At 34.3% G+C, this 18,267-nt stretch overlaps 1 long non-coding RNA gene across 2 annotated transcripts in view; it reads left to right on the top strand.

The window, feature by feature from the left end:
- Window positions 1–435: 435 nt before the first annotated feature.
- The window catches only part of LOC122447473, a 28,533-nt gene continuing 10,701 nt past the window's right edge, over window positions 436–18,267 (top strand). For both annotated transcript variants that reach the window (XR_006271250.1, XR_006271249.1), the window contains exons 1-2: window positions 436–512; window positions 13,308–13,438. This is a non-coding gene — a long non-coding RNA (uncharacterized LOC122447473). The remainder of the gene's footprint in view (window positions 513–13,307; window positions 13,439–18,267) is intronic.

Genomic DNA, 18,267 nt, shown 5'->3' with positions numbered 1-18,267 from the left:
AACCAGTGATTTAATTGGATACTGAACTAATACGAAGTCAGAAAAGGTTTTAAAATTCTTGTGACTTTGCAGCTAAAATTTCTATGATGTTTCATTATGTATCCATGTGTATTCAATTTGCACTCTACAATAAGAAATCCATTTAAATATACCTCTATTGCATAGTTTACATTGTACCTGTTTGCAAACTTATTCTTTCTGAAGAAGATTTTTAAAAAGTGAAATCAGAGAAACAAAAGAACATTGATGAGATTATGATTCTAGCCTGGTGCCCAAAAATTCAACACTGATTTTTTTTAAATTATATTCAGAGCAAAAGCAGATAACGTGATCCCTATTTACAGTAGTTCATCTTGCCCTTTAATCATTTGTTTATCTGTGAGACTATTGATTGCTATTCCAGCCAGGAGAGCAGCCGTGACACAGAGGTAGGAAGAAAAGCAGTGTTATTCTGTGCCGTGGGCTCTTCCAAGCGATGAAACTATAATTCACAAAGTGATAGATAACAGAAGGTAATTTTATGGTTACTAAGAATGAGTTTGCATTTGTTTGTGTAGTTACTATATAAATTTATAGACGCATTTTGTTTGTATCACATTTTAAATTTTAGGGGCTGAGCAGGAAGAGGATTGAAGGAGTGTGAGGAGTATGTTCATGAACTCTTTCTGTAGCAGCCACTTGTAAAGGTGGACTGTAATTCAACATGAAATAGGTTCAGAATGTTCCCACAAACTCATTATAAATCAAGCCACTTCGAAGGTATGGTGTTATTAAGTTTGTTTTTTGATTTTCTCTTGCCCTTCCTCCATCATCTTATCTAGAGTAAGAGTTTAAAGGCAGGAGAAGTAATTCAGCAAAGACCCACTTTTAGTGGTTGAAATAAAAAGTCTTGTTAGAAACATTTCATTAAACCATAAACACAGTTCCAAGAGCAAAGGTTTTTTTGTTCCCCCATATCATAGACTGACTTTGTCTGCTATCTGATGCAATTTCAGCAGTAAAACAGTTAATTTATGCAAGCAAAATTAAGCATGTATTTTGGAAGTTGCAGATGCCTGTCACAAGAATCCCACTATGGTAATGAACCTCAGTTGATTCCAATAATGATATCAATGGCTACTTCATATGCATTATCCCAACTAAGGCATGTTGAGTTATGTAAGTTTACTTTTTGTCCTTGAAAAGAAAATCATTTTCATATACACCATTATGGCATTTATGACATGAGAAGCTTCAGGTTTTATTTATAAGAAGAAGTAGAAATGAGCCTGTTAAAAAGTAGTCACAAATCTATATTGAGAAAATTATATCCACATTATACCATTGGTCCTTTCAAGGCTGTGAATTGCTTGAGATCAAAGAGTCATGTCTCATGCATTAAAATGGTTGACTCCTAGTTGATTTTGAAAGTATGTATATGGGACATGACTGGACTAAACTTTGAGAGATCTACTTTAGATAATAAATGGTTTTCCCTCATTCTTCTTAAGTTCCAACTGCATCGTCAACATTCTGAATTGTTCTCTGCTATTAGTCGTATGGAACTTGGTTCTCCCTGAATCTTCCAATCTCTGTGCCAGAACTCGGCATGAAATAGGCACTAGATAATTGTCTACTAAACAAATAAGAATAAATGTGAAACATTTTATAATGATAAAGTATCAGAAGTCTGAAAAATTAGAGTGTCAGAGAATTACGCAATGTAAAAGCTGGCTTCATTTGAAGCATGGAATCTTAATCATTGCCCATTCAGCTAATTATTTAAATACTTTGTAAAAGTACATCTAAAAAGATTCCTAACTTCAGCAAGCAAGCTCTGTGAAAGATCAAATAGGCAAGTGACTTTACATAAAGATCTAAAGAATAAAAGTGACACATAAAGGCAAAAAAAATTATTAGGAAAAGCTTCGTGCTTAATAAAATTGAACTAATTAAATATACATTTATTGAGTGAATATTATAGCCTTAGCCTGTGCTACCTTCTTTAGGACATTGTTAAAAAGTGATGTAGCATTCCATGTTTCCAGAGGCTTTTAATGTAGCTGTAAGGAAACAGTCTAATGAAGCAATTAGAGATCAATGACCGATTAAACTCAGATATAGCCAAATGGGACTAATCACTCTTCTCTAAATATATTCAACATTTTTCTAAGTCTTTGCAATCACACAGGATATTCCCTATGCCTGGATTACCTTGTACTTATTTCTGCACATCTTAAAGTCCACTCTCCCTCTTAGGCCCAGTTCATGCCACCTTGTTCTTGAAACCATTTCTCATCACACCACTCAGAGTCACTGAGCCCTTTCTCCATGATGACCTGTAACCTGCATTTAGCATAGTCTCTTTACTTCACAGATTTGCAACTGACTCTTCATGAGTGCTCAGTGGCCAAGTTGTGTCAGACTTTTTGCTACCCCATGGACTGTGGCCCAATAATCTTCTCTGTTGGTGAGATTTCCTAGGCAAGAATACTGGAGTGGGTTGCCATTTCCTCCTCCAGGGGATCTTCCCAACCCAGGGATCAAACCTAACTCTCCTGCATTTGCAGATGGATTCATTCATATCTGGGTTGAAAGCTGCATAAAGATCAGTATTTAGATATTTAAAAATACTAAGCAGTGCCTAATATGTAAAAAACACAGTAATGATATTTTCCCTTCTCCTTTTCTTTATTACCAACAGTGCTTTAAACTGAATAGATATTTTTAAATAATTTGTATTGAATGACATAATATTTTACCATTGAGTATAACAGAAGTTTGAAAATTAGTATGGAAGGAAAGATGATAGTTGCAATGATTAAATACTATTTCATGGAGAAAGTCCAACTTCAGATGGAATTGGTGGAAGAGTAGAGGGTATGTAGGGGTGACTTGAAGAATAAACAAGATTTGGAAAAGCATGAAAACAGGATATTTTTGCAGAAGACTGGAAGGCCAGCATCATGTCATGTTTCATGAAAAGTTTCTAAAATATGTTTATGAAGCAAATATCAGAGAAGCCTAAAAGCTGAATGTAGAACTTTGAACAGGAAGGAGATAGATATAATAATCTCAGGATCATAAGAGAAATAGAAAGAAATTAGGATTTTTTGGAAACTTAATTTGATAGTGTACTACATAGAACATAAAAAGAATAGATGGGATGAAACCAGTTGAAAGGGTGTTATAGTAACTAAGAATGAAACAGTGAATTTCTAAATTAAGGTTACAGTCACATAAATGGAGAGTTTGGAGAAGAGTCTGAAACAAATAAGATAGATGTAGTATGAGAAAAGGACTTTTTCACTGTCTATACAGAGCAATGATTTCCTGTGCTTCAAATTTATTACTATAATGTAAAAATTTTCACAGGACTGACACAGTTTTGTCAATTTTTATTTTGCCAAGTAGGAACATTAAAATAATAAAACAACACCTACGCTTTCCTGAAAGAGGTATTTTAACACTGAAATATAATGAGAACTTCTGGTATCCTCACCTATACGAAGACCTACCACAAGTCTTTGCTTGTGCTTTTGATTGCCCTGCAGTAACTTATCTGTTCTTAGAAATTCCACTCATCCAAGACCATCTCCAGAATCACTTCTCCACAAAGCTTTTCATGAGTATTGCAAGTAGAAGCAATTGAATGTATTTATTTGTTCTGCTATGCATATCACATTCTTCTTCAAATTTGCATAACTGTTTCTTTTATTACCACGCAAGTTCTTTAAGGATATTCTCCTTAAATAATTCTTCACTGAGTAACTAGTACAAAGTAGTTGCTTAATAGTTCAAAAATATAAAAGGGTAAACAATATATAAAGGGTAATATAAAAGGGTAAAAAAGCTTTTAACCTCAGGGACTGAAAGCCATGGAGGGAAGAGGAGCCACTTTAGAGAGAATAACAAGGGCCTATTTTTGATATGTTAAATTTCTAGGTAGAGAATAATAACTAGAATAATGAAAATAATAATAGGAAATATTGGTAATTTGGATTATGAGTGAAATTTTAGAAATTGAGCTATATTAGGGAGTTATCTGCATAGAGAAGTATCATTGAAATAGAACCTTGGTGGAGTAGGACTTAACAGAGAAAAAAATGAAATATTGCAAGAATTTTGGAGACCACCCAAAGGCAATGGGGAGAAAGATTAAAAGAAATTGGTGAGCAATATGGGGAAAGGGAAGGGAGAGGGATACCAGTAAAAGTCACTGTCCTAGAAGCCAAGATGGACTTCAAAGCCTAGGGCTTAGTCCTCAAATGCTGAAGAGAGTTGCTCTTCACAATTTTGTTATGCAATGCTGCTAAACAAAATTAGCAATACTAAAAGTGACTGTAAAGACCAACTTATTGCCACTACTGAGTTATGTCCCTGAGAGAAAAAAAAATCAAGCTAACATACATTGCGAGTTGGAATATTAAAGAAAAAAAACATCTACACAACAGCTACAGGTTCGATAGCAGATGCTTCACAGCCATATGTCAATGAAAACAGCTCAACAAGAAAGGTTATATATAATTCTGGTTCCATGTGTACTAATTTAGTTTTCATTCCATTTTTAATGAATTCACATTAGAGAGGATCTTTTGAAGTCATAATGTGTTATTTTTTAATAATTTATTTCTGAACTTTAAAAATTAATAATATTTGCACAGGGCCATTTTATAATCACAATATGGTACTTCAAGGTGTGAATTATGATGTAATAACTCATAACTTGTGCATTTAAACAAGCACTCATCCTATGGCCTCATTCTTAGCAAAGCAAAAAGGTATGAATTATTATGCAATAACTCATGCTTTGTCACATATTATTACTTAATTATGGAGGAGAGTTTCAACTCATTTCAGTCTTGAAAAAAAATTCTAACATTTTAGCCTTTAAAAAAAAGCTCAGATGCTTTTTGACACAATAGAATCACTTTAAGCCTTTTCCCAATCAGACCTCTTTAAATTACCTTGTATTACATCTGTGTCCTTCTCGTTCTAGAAGATCTTAGGAAATCTCCACCAGAGAAACTGAAAATCCCAACAGTTCTTTGGTCTGTATTTCGCAGAATCATTCATTTATATCTCCAAAGGAAACACCTATATTACTTCAAAATTTTTCAAAATATTATAAAAAAATAAATCGCTTCTCTTTCTAACACAAATGAGCAAAAGTAAGGTGAAAAGTGAAAGTGAAAATGAAGTTGCTCAGTTATGTCCAACTATTTGCAACCCCATGGACTGGAGCCTACCAGGCTCCTCCATCCATAGGATTTTGCAGGCAAGAATACCAGAATGGGTTGCCATTTCCTTCTCCATGGGATCTTCCTGACCTAGAGATTGAATCCGGGTCTCCCACATTGCAGGCAGACTCTTTACCCTCTGAGCTACCAGGGAAGCCTCCCCAAAAAATAAGAAAGGAAGGAAAAAGCAAAGAAGATTAAAGATTAAGATTTTAATTAAGATTAAAATATGAATTTCTATTAACTACGATGGTTTTCTGATAAAGTTGTTAAATCGTAGCAAAATCCCTCAATGATAGTATAAAATATACTTGTCTATAATCACTAGAAAACAGCATATGTACTTTCCAGAAAGAGATACAAATACTATCTCAGAGCTATATCATGAACAGTCATTATTAAATTGTAGAGTTTATCTCAAAATCCAAAGCAATAAAATGTTTTATTCAATGCTTCTTCTGGTGATAGAGGATTAAGCTTCCAGTGTAGAAAAGAAAATGAAAAACAGAAGGAGGACTAGATATATTACAAGAAACAAATAGCAGTTCAATAAATAGTCAACATACCAAACAAATACTATAGAGTAAAAAGGACTCTAACCTCTCAGATGCATCATTAAAGAATGATGTATTTAAAACTGGTCTGGTTTGTGTGTTAAATAAGTGAATAAAAGTATGGAGAAGAAACAACCACCTTGTATTTAGGGGAAACTACCATGCCATTGTCTAGTGGGTACCAACTGATCTCTCTCTATTACTACTACTAATCAATTAGTCAATGAATTAATGTTTCAGTTTTGTTGCATAAACCTTTTCAGAAGCTGTTCTTTTCTTCTACTATATCTATTACCTCCCACTCTAATTTACTCTTTTTTTAAAGAAATTTTTTTTTTCTTAGAGTTAAGAGTGAGGAAAATCAGTGACCTAAGGCTGGTAGATCTCATACATTCAAACTTTATGGAATCTTCTCAATTAATATAAAGATATTTGGTAGCACCACTAAGAAAGCAGCAGGGTAACACACAGGGAGCAAAGTCATGCTTCAGAGCTATGCTTGTCTCACCATGAGATTTTATGCTAAATCATTAAAACCCGCCAACAGATCTTTGTCTCCTAAAGCATATGTTGGGCTCTCATAATTTGGTTTTATGTGCCAGCGGGTTTCCCAAGTGACTCAGTGGTAAAGAATCCACCTGCCAATGTAGCAGTGCTTAGTCGCTCAGTCGTATCTGACTCTTTGCAACTCCATGGACTGTAGTCCTTCAGGTTCCTTGTCGATGAGGATTCTCCAGGCAAGAATGCTGGAGTGGGTTGCCATGCCCTCCTCCAGGGAATCTTCCCAACCCAGCCATCAAATCCAGGTCTCTCACATTGCAAGCCACAATCTGAGCCACAAGAGAAGCCATCTGAGCCACAAGGGAAGACCAGTGTAGGAAAAGCAGGCAACTAAGGTTCGATCCCTGGGTGGGAAAGATCTGGAGTAGAAAATAGCAATCCACTCCAGTATTCTTGCCTGGAAAATTCCATGGACAGTGGAGCCTGGCAGGCTACGATCCATGGGATTGCAAAGAGGCAGACTTGACTGAGCGACTGAGCATGACGGCTGTATAATCTGCAAGTATATCTCAAAGGTAGCAGGACGAGGTGAAAGTTTTCAGTTACTTTATAAAGATTTCTGATGGCATAACTGCACACTCTAGTATCAACCCTTGGTCTTGAAATCTGGTTTAAACTCTGTTCATCCTATTGTCTGGAGTTGCATATTTATATAATGCATGTCCATATGATCATGTATTACTTGAACACAATGAGAACCAGGATATATATTCTTATATCATTTGTTACACAGTCAGTGATTACATAAATTGACTTATAATTAAGGTTGATTGGTTTATAATGAGTTCTTCTTATAAATCCTGTCTTATATTAACTACTGATTTAATGCTTTATGTAGGTCTTGTTCTAGTCAGTTTATGTTACACAAAATAGATTTTGTATGTTTTTTGGCAACACCCATAGCCAAGATAAAGCAATATATTCCCACAGTCATACATCTCTTCTTTATGTAATTGTTTTATCTGGCCTATTTATAAAATCATTTTGAATTTTAATTTAGACAGAAATTTGAGAAACTTAAGCTAACCAATGTTGTCACTGCTTTGCTTAAAGTTCCGTTATTTCTGTGTTTATTAATGCCTTAAAATGAAAGCCTCTGTAAAGAATAAAGTATTCATTTAATGAGAACGATAAAAATGAGATGTTTTTCTTCATAGAATTAGATAAATTCCTAATTAGTCTTCTGATTTGCTGAAGTCTGGATCTCATTTAATATTTCCTGGTTCTGAATGCAATATAGTTTTTTATACTCTAGTTAAAGAGCTATGACAAGGGACTAAATACCACAGCAATAAGCAATTAAGGAAATTAATCTTTTTAAAAAAATAAGGAGGAGAGCAGTAAGAGTTCACTTCAGAACAGCAAATGTTGGATAAGGAAAGCAGACTACTAAAATTGTATTAAAATGTGATTATTCATTGTATAATAGTATTTATTATTGCCATATGTTTCTACCCAAGATACATCACAGATGTCCCTACTAAATCTGCTTCAATCCACATACAAGATTTAAACTCAGAGTTGGATCCACACTCCATTTGAAAATTTCCCTTCTCACAGATGTTGGAGAAAAGATCATATTTTTAGTGCAAAACAAATTGACATCTGTGGGTCTAGAGGGACTACTGCCATAGAGTCCAAAGCTGCTTAAACCCAATGTCTCTCATTTCCATTTGAGACTATTCTGTCTCCAAACTCCTTGAAATTGAACTTGTAAACACTTTCAATGGTAGTTTATTGGAAAAGAATCAACCAGACAGCTAACCTACAATATTGCAGGTAAATTGGAGAAGGGACAAATGTTCACCAACTTATAGGTATTTCTTGAACATGTCAAGAAAACAATGGTGTTCTCAGTGAAAAACAAACCAGCAAATATGTGACTCATATTCTTTTACCTAAGGTTGTCCACTTTCTTATTTTAGGATATTTGGAAACTTGTGGTTATTTTTCTGTCTGTGTTTATCACCTAATAATTTTAAACTGGTATTTAATGCTTCTCCTAGAAGGAAAAATTAATTCTTTCCAGGATTCTAGCTTCTGTTCTATACTTGGAAAATAAAACTTGGAAAATAAAACTTGCAAAGACTAAAATCCTAAATATGACTCAATTCCCAATAGCCAACACTTTTTGATATTCTCTCCATAAATTTCTCCATAAAATTTGATATTTTCTCCATAACTATTTGATATTTTCTCCATTTACTTCATAAATGTATATGGCATTTATTTCTTGAAAAGAGCTATGAAGTCAATTATTTTACAATATAGTCGTCTATATTCCTATATTCTAGCTAAAACAGCAAGGTGGTTTGTTCTATCCTTATAAATGCCTGCCCTTTTAACATGCTGTAAATGCATTCTAAAATTTGTGCTACGTTCTGGTTGTTACAGGGAAGAATTAATGCATTCTATTAAACTTAACTTTTGCTGAAACATTCTTAACATCAGCTAAAGCTCAGAGCTTTAACTGGAGACTAGCTTCTATAGCAATTAAGGAATAAAATACCTGGCTTTTATAATCCATCTTTTGTTCTGGGAAATGCCTATACTTAAATGAGTATGGTGTTAGACAAGAACTTGAGGCCACTAAATATTTAATTTCCTCGAAATCCATCCATATTCTGTGTTTTGACAAGCCCATCACTAGATAGGTATTATTTAAACAAGCAGGAATGTTTCAATTAAGTGTATTCCCAAATTAGTCAAGTGATCATACCATGCCTCTTCTCAAAAACTCACCATATCTCTCATAGCATATAGAATAAAATACAAATGTCTCTCCCTAATGTGTTAGGCTATCTACCATCCTAAATCTACCTTTATCCCTTTTCAAAATCTGACTATTCCTAGAATGCCTTCTTCACCTTATTTGTTTAAATCCTACCAGTTCTTCAAAGTCTATTTAAAATGCAAAGTAATCATATATCCCCAACTGGAATTCATCTTTGTATTTTCAATATAGCTCCTTTTCCGGTCAACCTTCCTTTGGTGCAATTGATGTGTGTGCGTACTTCTTGCTTCACATCACTCATAGGATGTTAAAAATCTGTTCAGTAGGGACATCATGTTCTTTGGTTTTCACTATAGCTCCATGTCTTGGATATAATAGGTACTCCATACATATTTATATTTGAGATAAACAATAGATAGCACTTGCATTAGATCCAAGTTTGAGGGCCCTCTGCCTTGGATGACAGAGAAGGCAATGGCACCCCACTCCAGTGGTCTTGCCTGGAGAATCCCAGGGACGGGGGAGCCTGGTGGACTGCCTTCTATGGGATCACACGGAGTCGGACACGACTGAAGTGACTTAGCAGCAGCAGCCTTGGATGAACCTCGTGCTCTACAGGATCTTGTATACCACAAACACACATGCAAAATGAAAGTATTTTAAAAACACTTGGGCACCACTATCATGAGTATCTATCACTTAGCATTGGCCCAGCACAACTTACAGTCTTAAACATCTGCTCTGTCCCTAATACAGAAATGCTTCATGTGTCTCTTTGTCCAGTGCCCTCCAAATAAGACAGCTATGTTGCAGTGCCCTAAGCTTTGTAGGTTGTGCTGCAAACTACAGTAGAAACATTTAAGTTATAGAGAATGCATGCTAATTAATATAAATTCTTCCTCCCAGAGAGCATGAATATATTAATAATAGATCCTTGCATGAGAAGTAGTGTTTCCTACCAGAGCCCATCAGCCATTTTCTTGTTTCTCTTTATATTAAAGTCAGTGACTTCCATGAATTAACACTGTTTTTGCAATAATTGGCACATGGTAGTTGAAATATTTTGTCATATTAAGAAATTTATATTACCTTTCAATTTCTATAGATGAGGTCTAGATGGCACTTGCACTAAATACAAATTATTTACACTGGCTATTAGATAGTCATGAACACTACAATTAGGAATTATTTTATTTCATCAAAAATGATGCAATTTAATCAATTTTTTAAAATACTAAATTGAAATTTCAACTTTTTTTAGATACTATTGATCCCTTAATAATTTGTGTTCTTACTTTTAATTTTACTTGAGTTTAAATAGTTAGAAGAAAATAAGTTTTTAAAAATATATTAAATACTTTCAATTTTTAAATTTTAACTTTTATGTAAGTATGTTTTCATAAAAATAAGTTAATATTTTATACACTGAAGTGGTGGGTGCAGTAACAAGAACCAAAAACATTACTCTTTGTGTGGATTTTTTAGTTTACTTGTTATTTTATTTTTTTATTTTATAATATTCACTTTATTTTCTGAAAACATTATAGAAAAAGACACATATGTAAAAAAAAATACAATAGCCCAATCCTAAACTTATATATACATATATGTGAACCAGAATATACACATTTTTGAACAAAAAAGTTGAATCATGAAATATACATTCATTTGCAACCTAATAGATCCAAATTTCCAGAAGCAAAGTGTAAAGGGAGATTTGGGGGAAGAAAAAAACATTTTTTTTCTAATTGCTGTAATATTCTGCAGCTGCACCATATCATAGTACCTTACTGTTAAATTTCTCTGGTTTTTTTGTTTTTTTTCTTGCCTTCTACACTTGCCCATGGTCTAGAATTGTTACTGATACACTTCCATATTAGAACCAGTTCCAGATTGTTTAAGCTGTTTTTTTTAAGAACAGTTGACATTCAGAAACTGACCCCCAATTTTGGAGCCCAGTAAAAGGAATAGAGTGAAAATAAGAAAGAAAAAATCAATGCCCCAGTAGCTATCGGCAATGCTGTGTGAAGCCAGTGATTCCCGAAAGAAAATCAGTAGACTTCTTTAAGAGGAAAAAAAGTATAATTTTCAGTTTTGAATGAAAAGAAATTGCCATTTTCTAGTCTAAAACTCAGTCTTGGGTCCCACCAATGACTAAATACGACCACAAAGCATAGCAGAGCAGGGGAAATGTGACACAAAGCCAATGTCCATGATCCCCCTGGAGTCACATCTCACACCACCAAATAAAGGACTAGAAGGATCCGTGGACAGCTATTTCCGAAAGGAGGATTTCACCCTGAACTCCTGCATTTAATCAGCTGCATATATTGTTTATTGCTCCAGCGCCATGAACATTATTGCTTAATTAAATTGTTTCTATCTTTGTATATCATAAATGCCGCATCTATTTAAAGCCATTTTTTAATTTTATTTAGTTAAATTTTGGTTTATCATCCACAGAAAGGATTATTAAATCAAATGGGTGACTATTTCAGCTTAAGTTAAAATCAATAATATTTAGCTGGACCTTAGGTGCTAAATTCTCAAACTCCATGTTTTTCGCTTTGCTGCAGTCCTGTATCTAAAGATCACTGACGGGGCTTTCTCCCGTATTCATTTATGATTTATGGCTGTTCTAGTTTGTGGGACGAAAGCTTCAAGGGCTCTTGCAGTGTTTAAGCTTCTAAATAGTCAGAAGAATTTTCATTCCTTACTCTTTTTGACCTGAGACTGCTATGCGCAATTTTAGAAAAATTAATCATAAAAAAATAGAATTTTGTAAAAGTTCAGAACTTAATGTGTTTTCTACAATAGTTAATATCTGACTTATAGGGGGGAAAAGTAGTTCTGTAAAACATGCCCTCAAATTTCATATAAAACAAAATCAGTTTAGGTCCTTGAATTTTTAGATCTTCCTTATGTTTTCATTCCTGTAAGAAACTCTGATGAGGGATGAAGTCTTCAAATGCCTTTGAGTGGTTTCAAACATTAAAATCTTTCTGACAGCAAACTTCTCCTTCATTAAACTATAACTCACTCTTTAAGAAATGGTGTTTCTATTTTGCTATTTAATTTACATAATGAAAATGGTTATAAATAACATTACAGAATACCAAATCACAAATGATTATTAATTACTTGAACACACAGAAAGTTTATAATTCAGTCACTATAAAAACTATTTTTTATTATGTTGGGCATGTTGTAAATTAATTACTTAAATAGGCATAGTTAAAATTTTACAAAAAGACATCCTCCTAAAATAATACCAACATTTTTAAAGAAAATAAACTTAGAGTCTTAGTTCCTGCTAACCTCACATCAACAACAAAAAAATCACCTAATGGTTAATTCGAATTACTGAAGTGTATTTTGTCAGAAATCTTTTTTAGGAGGTAAGGCCAAAAAAAATATTCAGTTTCCATGGCTGCATTGCAATGTAATTATTTCTTTTTGCTGCCTCATATCAATTTATTTTAAATTATATTGACTTACTTATTTACTGAAAATGCCGGCATGAAATAAACATGAAAAATTATGTGATTTCTTTTTAGTACTTTCTGTTTTAAGTCATTCTATACATTCAAGTTCAATGTAAAAAGAAGTGAAAACATTCCCAACACAACATATTAAAACTAAGAACAATTATACTGTGAAATTTGTATTTTAAGTCCATACTTTTGAAACTATATTAGATTTAAAAATTATAAAATAAAACATTTACTTTTAACAGAATTTGAATCTTTTTATTCTTTTAATCGACCAGCATAACATTCAAAAGAGTAACATCCAATTATTTTCACTTATCTATACAAACAATGTAGGAAATTCCTAAAAATAATTCCAACAGATATTCCAACTTGCATAGAATTAAAATTTGGTGTGAAAATTTGACTTCTCCACAACATACTTACAAAAGAATAAAGAGTGATTCCCCAGAAATCCTGAAACTAATACTGAAAGAAAAAAGAAAGAATTGACTACACCATCTTAATAGTCATTAATAAGGATTTATATCTAAAAAATCAGAAGCACTTTAAGATTATTGACTTATACCAACAGATGTTCAAAAGTCTCCCTTTATTTCCAAACTTCTATTTGTAGGGAAAGGAAATAACCTTTACTGTATAGTAGGTATAAAAGGAACCAGATGATTCATCTCTGTGAATCTGCTTGTTGAATTTGATGGATCATTCTTAAAAGCGACGTTGCTAATCTTCAGGTTTTCTTTTTTAGGTTATTCACAGATCAGTGGGTTTTCCAGCTAATACAGGTCTGATGCTCTTCTGTCTTCACACATGGTATTCATCATATCTTGACAAGAAAAGACCTTCAGTCTACAAATAACCTTCACTGAAGTAAGACATGTAAGTGGGTTTCTTTATGAAAGATAGATTTTATGGCTGAATAAAAAACAACTGTAGTTAAAAAATGTCATTGCATGGCCTTATTTGAAGATTTTCCTTCAAGGAACTTTAATGTTTGTTGTTGAAACTACTAATAGACCAAAAAAAAAAAAAAGTATTAAATTACTTTATCTTTATCATTAACCACAAATGCAACAGGAAGGGTTGATCAGCTCTGTATTTTATCATTCTGAAGCGTTCAGCCTTTAAAATATTTAAGCATCCACATTAGTTCTTGTCAAACTAGCACAAAGCAGTGCATAATATGACCCGGGTGTAGGAGCAGAACAAGATAAAAGGTTACAGCCAGGGTGAAATTTCCACAATGGGATTGCCCTGTGCTATAGATAATAGTTTGGCTTCCTGTTTCCAGACAATTGCTAAATGATGTTGAATGTTTTCTTTATGTTTTCACTTGGTCATGCCAAAGGAGAGAATCAAGTTTAGTTGATATTGAACTGCAAGGATAAAACAATAAGTTTGAGGCATCTTACATGCATTGTATTATTTCACATGGCCAATTAGAAAAAAATAAAATATTGATCAAATTTCATGTTGTTAGATAGCATGACAATTTGGGTTCTCACAGTATAAATGAAACTTCAAAGAAATATGAAAAACTTTCAAGCTGGGCAAAAATCAAAATAATCTTTCACTGAAACTAGTGTCTGAAGAATTTCTCTCTACATAGAGCCGACTGAGTGAAAAAAACAGCTGAGAGATAATTTCTTAAAACACTTTTTAAGTTCTTTCACTGGCCTTAACTATATTAGCAAAACTTTCTATACGCATGTCTAAATTAAACCATGTCAAAAAATGATTATCAGTGAAATTAATAGCATTTAAAACCACAAATTCTAACCCTTCTATGTGGGATGAGGGATGATAAGGAAGAATATAATTGCTAGGAGTGAGTGAGACAGTACCAACAAAAAATCCTACCAAATCTTAGACCCTTATTTTCAATAGATACTTACTAAAAAACGATCCTGCTGGTAAAGAATCCGCCTGCCTTGCGGGAGACCTGGGTTTGATCCCTGGGTTGGGACAATCCCTTGGAGAAGGGGACTACTACCCACTCCAGTATTCTGGTCTAGAGAATTCCACAGACTGTATATCCATGGGATAGCAAGGTGTTGGACACCACTGAGCGACTTTCACTATCTTGCCCTTGTCTAGTTTTTAAGCCAAACAGTGGTTCTAGAGGGAAAAAATACTATTAAATAAGCAGTAAGGAAATTTTGCAATAGTTGGTATATATTTATTAAATCTAGCCCAACTTTTAATCCTGTTATTCATCCATTTGTGGCTTCCCAGGTGGCACAGTGGTAAAGAATCCACCTGCCAATATAGGAGACACAAGAGATACAGGTTCAATCCCTGGGTCTGGAAGATCCCCTGGAGTAGGAAATGACACCCATTCCAGTATTCTTGCCTAGAAAATTTCATGGACAGAGGAGCCTGGTGGGCTACAGTCCATGGGATCACAAAGTGCTGGACATGACTAAGTGTGTGTGCGTGCACACACACGCACACACACATTCACCCATCTATTTATTTATTCATTCAACAAATACTGAGTTCCTGGTATGTATGAGTCACTGGAGAAACAATGGCCAACAAGACAGAAAAGGGCCCTACCTTCAAGGAGCTTACATCATGATGGGAGACAAAAACATGAACAAAAATTCAACATAAAACAATTATAGGCTGTAACGTGCAATGTGTAAAATATATCAGGGGCTGTAATGAAACAGACTGGTGAGGGCAGAATTCTCTGAGGGGATGATGCTGCAACTAAGACTTAGAAGGAGAAGGAGTTGGCTGATTATCTGAAAACCAGAAAAAAGGTGCATTTGCTTGGAGGGCTCTAGAAACTTAGAAATTTAGCAAAAAGCATTGTAACTAAGGGCTTAATGACTAAGACAGGGTGCACAAAATGAGAGGAGAGAATCAGCCAAACCACATCAGAGCTGACATGCCTGGGAAGAGTCTGGATTTTATTCTAAAGTCAGTAAAAAATTTTAAGCAGTCTTTAATAACATTTGATAACATTAAATCTAATTTCAAAACACTAAAACAATGGACTAATTAAGAAGAAACATGGAGTAGGCTGAGTGCCAAAGAACTGATGCTTTTGATTTGTGGCGCTTGAGAAGACTCTTGAGAGTCCCTTGGACAGCAAGGAGATCAAACCAGTCAATCCTAAACGAAATCAACCCTGAATATTCGTTGGGAGGACTGATGCTAAAGCTGAAGCTCCAATACTTTGGCTGCCTGATGCAAGGAGCCAACTCATTTGAAAAGACCCAGATGCTGGGAAAGACTGAGGGCAAGAGGAGAAGAGGATGACAGAGAATGAGATGGTTGAATGGCATCACTGACTCAATGGACATGAGTTTTATCAAACTCCAGGAGATAGTGAAGGACACAGAAGTCTGGCATGGTGTAGTCCATAGGGTTGCAAAGCACTGGACATAGTTACTGAACAGCATCAATTAAGAGGAAATAGTCCAACAGTAAGAAAGGATTTAAAAAAATAACATTGTGAGAATCCCCTGGAAGTTCAATGGTTAGGCTTCTGTGCTTTCGCTGTCTAGGGCATGGGTTCAGTCCATGGTCAGGAAACTAAGACTGCAAGCCATGTGTGGGGCCAAAAAATATATATACACACACACATTGTATAACCTAAAAAAGTTGAAATCAGGCCTATATCTTGGAAACTTTGTGAATTATCCTTGTGGTAAGTATTACTGAATTGTTGGAAGACAATAGTAATATTTTTTTTTAAAAACCCACTGAATATAGAACACTGATATATAAAGTTGCAATTTCAATCATATTCATATGTACTGCAGAATAAAAAGGCACTGGCTCAAGCATCCCAAGACTGAGTTTTGTGAATATCACAGCATTGGTGAAACTGTTGAAATTCCTCACTTAAGGGGATGAAATTGGGTGCACATGTAACATGTTGTATTTAGTATCTTTTTTTATTGCTTACAGAATTTTGTTGCTTTCTGTCCAATATCAACATGAATCAGCCATAGGTATACGTATATCCCCTTTCTTTTCAAACTCCCTCCCATCTCCCTCCCATCCCAACCCCTCTAGGTTGATACAGAGCCCCATTTGAATTTCCTGAGCCATACAGCAAGTTCCCATCAGCAATCTATTTTACATATGGTAATGTAAGTTTGCATGTTATTTTCTCCATACATCTCACCCTCTCCTCCCCTCTACCCATGTCCATAAGTCTATTCTCTATGTCTGTTTCTCCACTGCTGCCATGCAAATAAATTCTTCAGTACCATTATTCTAGATTCTGTATATATGCGTTAGTATATGATATTTCTCTTTCTGACTTACTTCGCTCTGTATAATAGGCTCTAGGTTCATCCACCTCATTAAAACTTACTCAAATGCATTCCTTTTTATGGCTGAGTAATATTCCATTGTGTGTATGTACCACAATATATATAGTATCTTTAACTTGATCTGAACTATTGAATTAAGTTTTTAAATCATTGGGATGGGGAATACGTGTAAATCTATGGCTGATTCATATCAATGTATGACCAAAAAATTAAAAAAAAATAATAAAAAATAAAATAAAATAAAAATAATTCCTTATTGTTACTATTTTATTCACACTGTAGTCTAAAAATGGTCTTTAACCTTTGGAAAAAGGTGGTATTTTTCAGACTGGCAGTTTAATAAATATTCAGGTGGCTAGATCCATCTTCAACATGTGAAGTGAGTAATATAATAGAATGATATTACTTGATCATGGATTAACATGCAATGGAATTATCATAAATTTACAGAATTGCTTATAATAATATTACAAATGAAAACATAAATTGATACACTTGGGTAATATGTTTTTAATTATGTAGGAGAATCTGAGAAAATAACCAACATTCAGTAAAAGGAATACGGCAATATATATTTAAACACTTGAATCTAAAGCAATATTACAGATATGATATTGGATATTTTAAAATATTTGGTGACAAGTAAATATTAAAGGCATAATGACTGGACCTCTTTCTGAAGAAAATTTACCAAAGGAAAGGCCACCTTCTAATACTGCTTGCAAAAACTCTTTGTATTTTGAAGTAAGGAGCTGGAATTGTACTTACCTTTTCCATATATTGTTTAGGACAAGCCTCTGTGGTGAAAAACCCAGTCTAGTTCCTACTTTGAAGTCTTCGGGATTGCCAAAAGCTCTGGGGCATCCTACTTCTACTTTGATTATTCACTTATTCATTCATTCAAAAGATTTTGATTGAACAGTTACTATGTGCCAAAGCATTGTCCTAGATACTTCAGTTTCACCAGTAGCTTAGAAGATGATAAATGCCATGGAAGAAAGACAAAGCACTGCAAGATAAGAGTGATCCAGGAGTAACCAGGGGACTGTTTACAATTTTAAATAGAGGGATAAACATTCATCTCCTTGAGAGAATGACTTGTAAGCAAAGATTTGAAGTTGGTGAGAGGTTTGCCATGCATCTGAGAAGAAGCATTCCAGGCCAGGCCCTAAGGAAAGTAAGCCTTAAGTTCTGGAAGAATAAGAAGGGACTTGAGTGAATACAGCAGCGTGAACAAGGGAGAAAGGAATTTTGTAGTCTGGGGCCCATGGAGCAGAAACTCTGGAATTGTAACAGCCACATTATAACAGGCGTGGCTTATAGCAGCAACATGGAAGGAAGGAACAGTGGTTAGGAGACTTGTTTTGTGTTTACTTTTGACTGCACGGTTGTTGCTTGCCGTCAGTGGTGGTT

Source organism: Cervus canadensis, chromosome 9 (assembly GCF_019320065.1).
Source record: "Cervus canadensis isolate Bull #8, Minnesota chromosome 9, ASM1932006v1, whole genome shotgun sequence".
NCBI lineage: Eukaryota > Metazoa > Chordata > Mammalia > Artiodactyla > Cervidae > Cervus > Cervus canadensis.
This window is presented reverse-complemented; position numbering and strand designations above follow the sequence as displayed.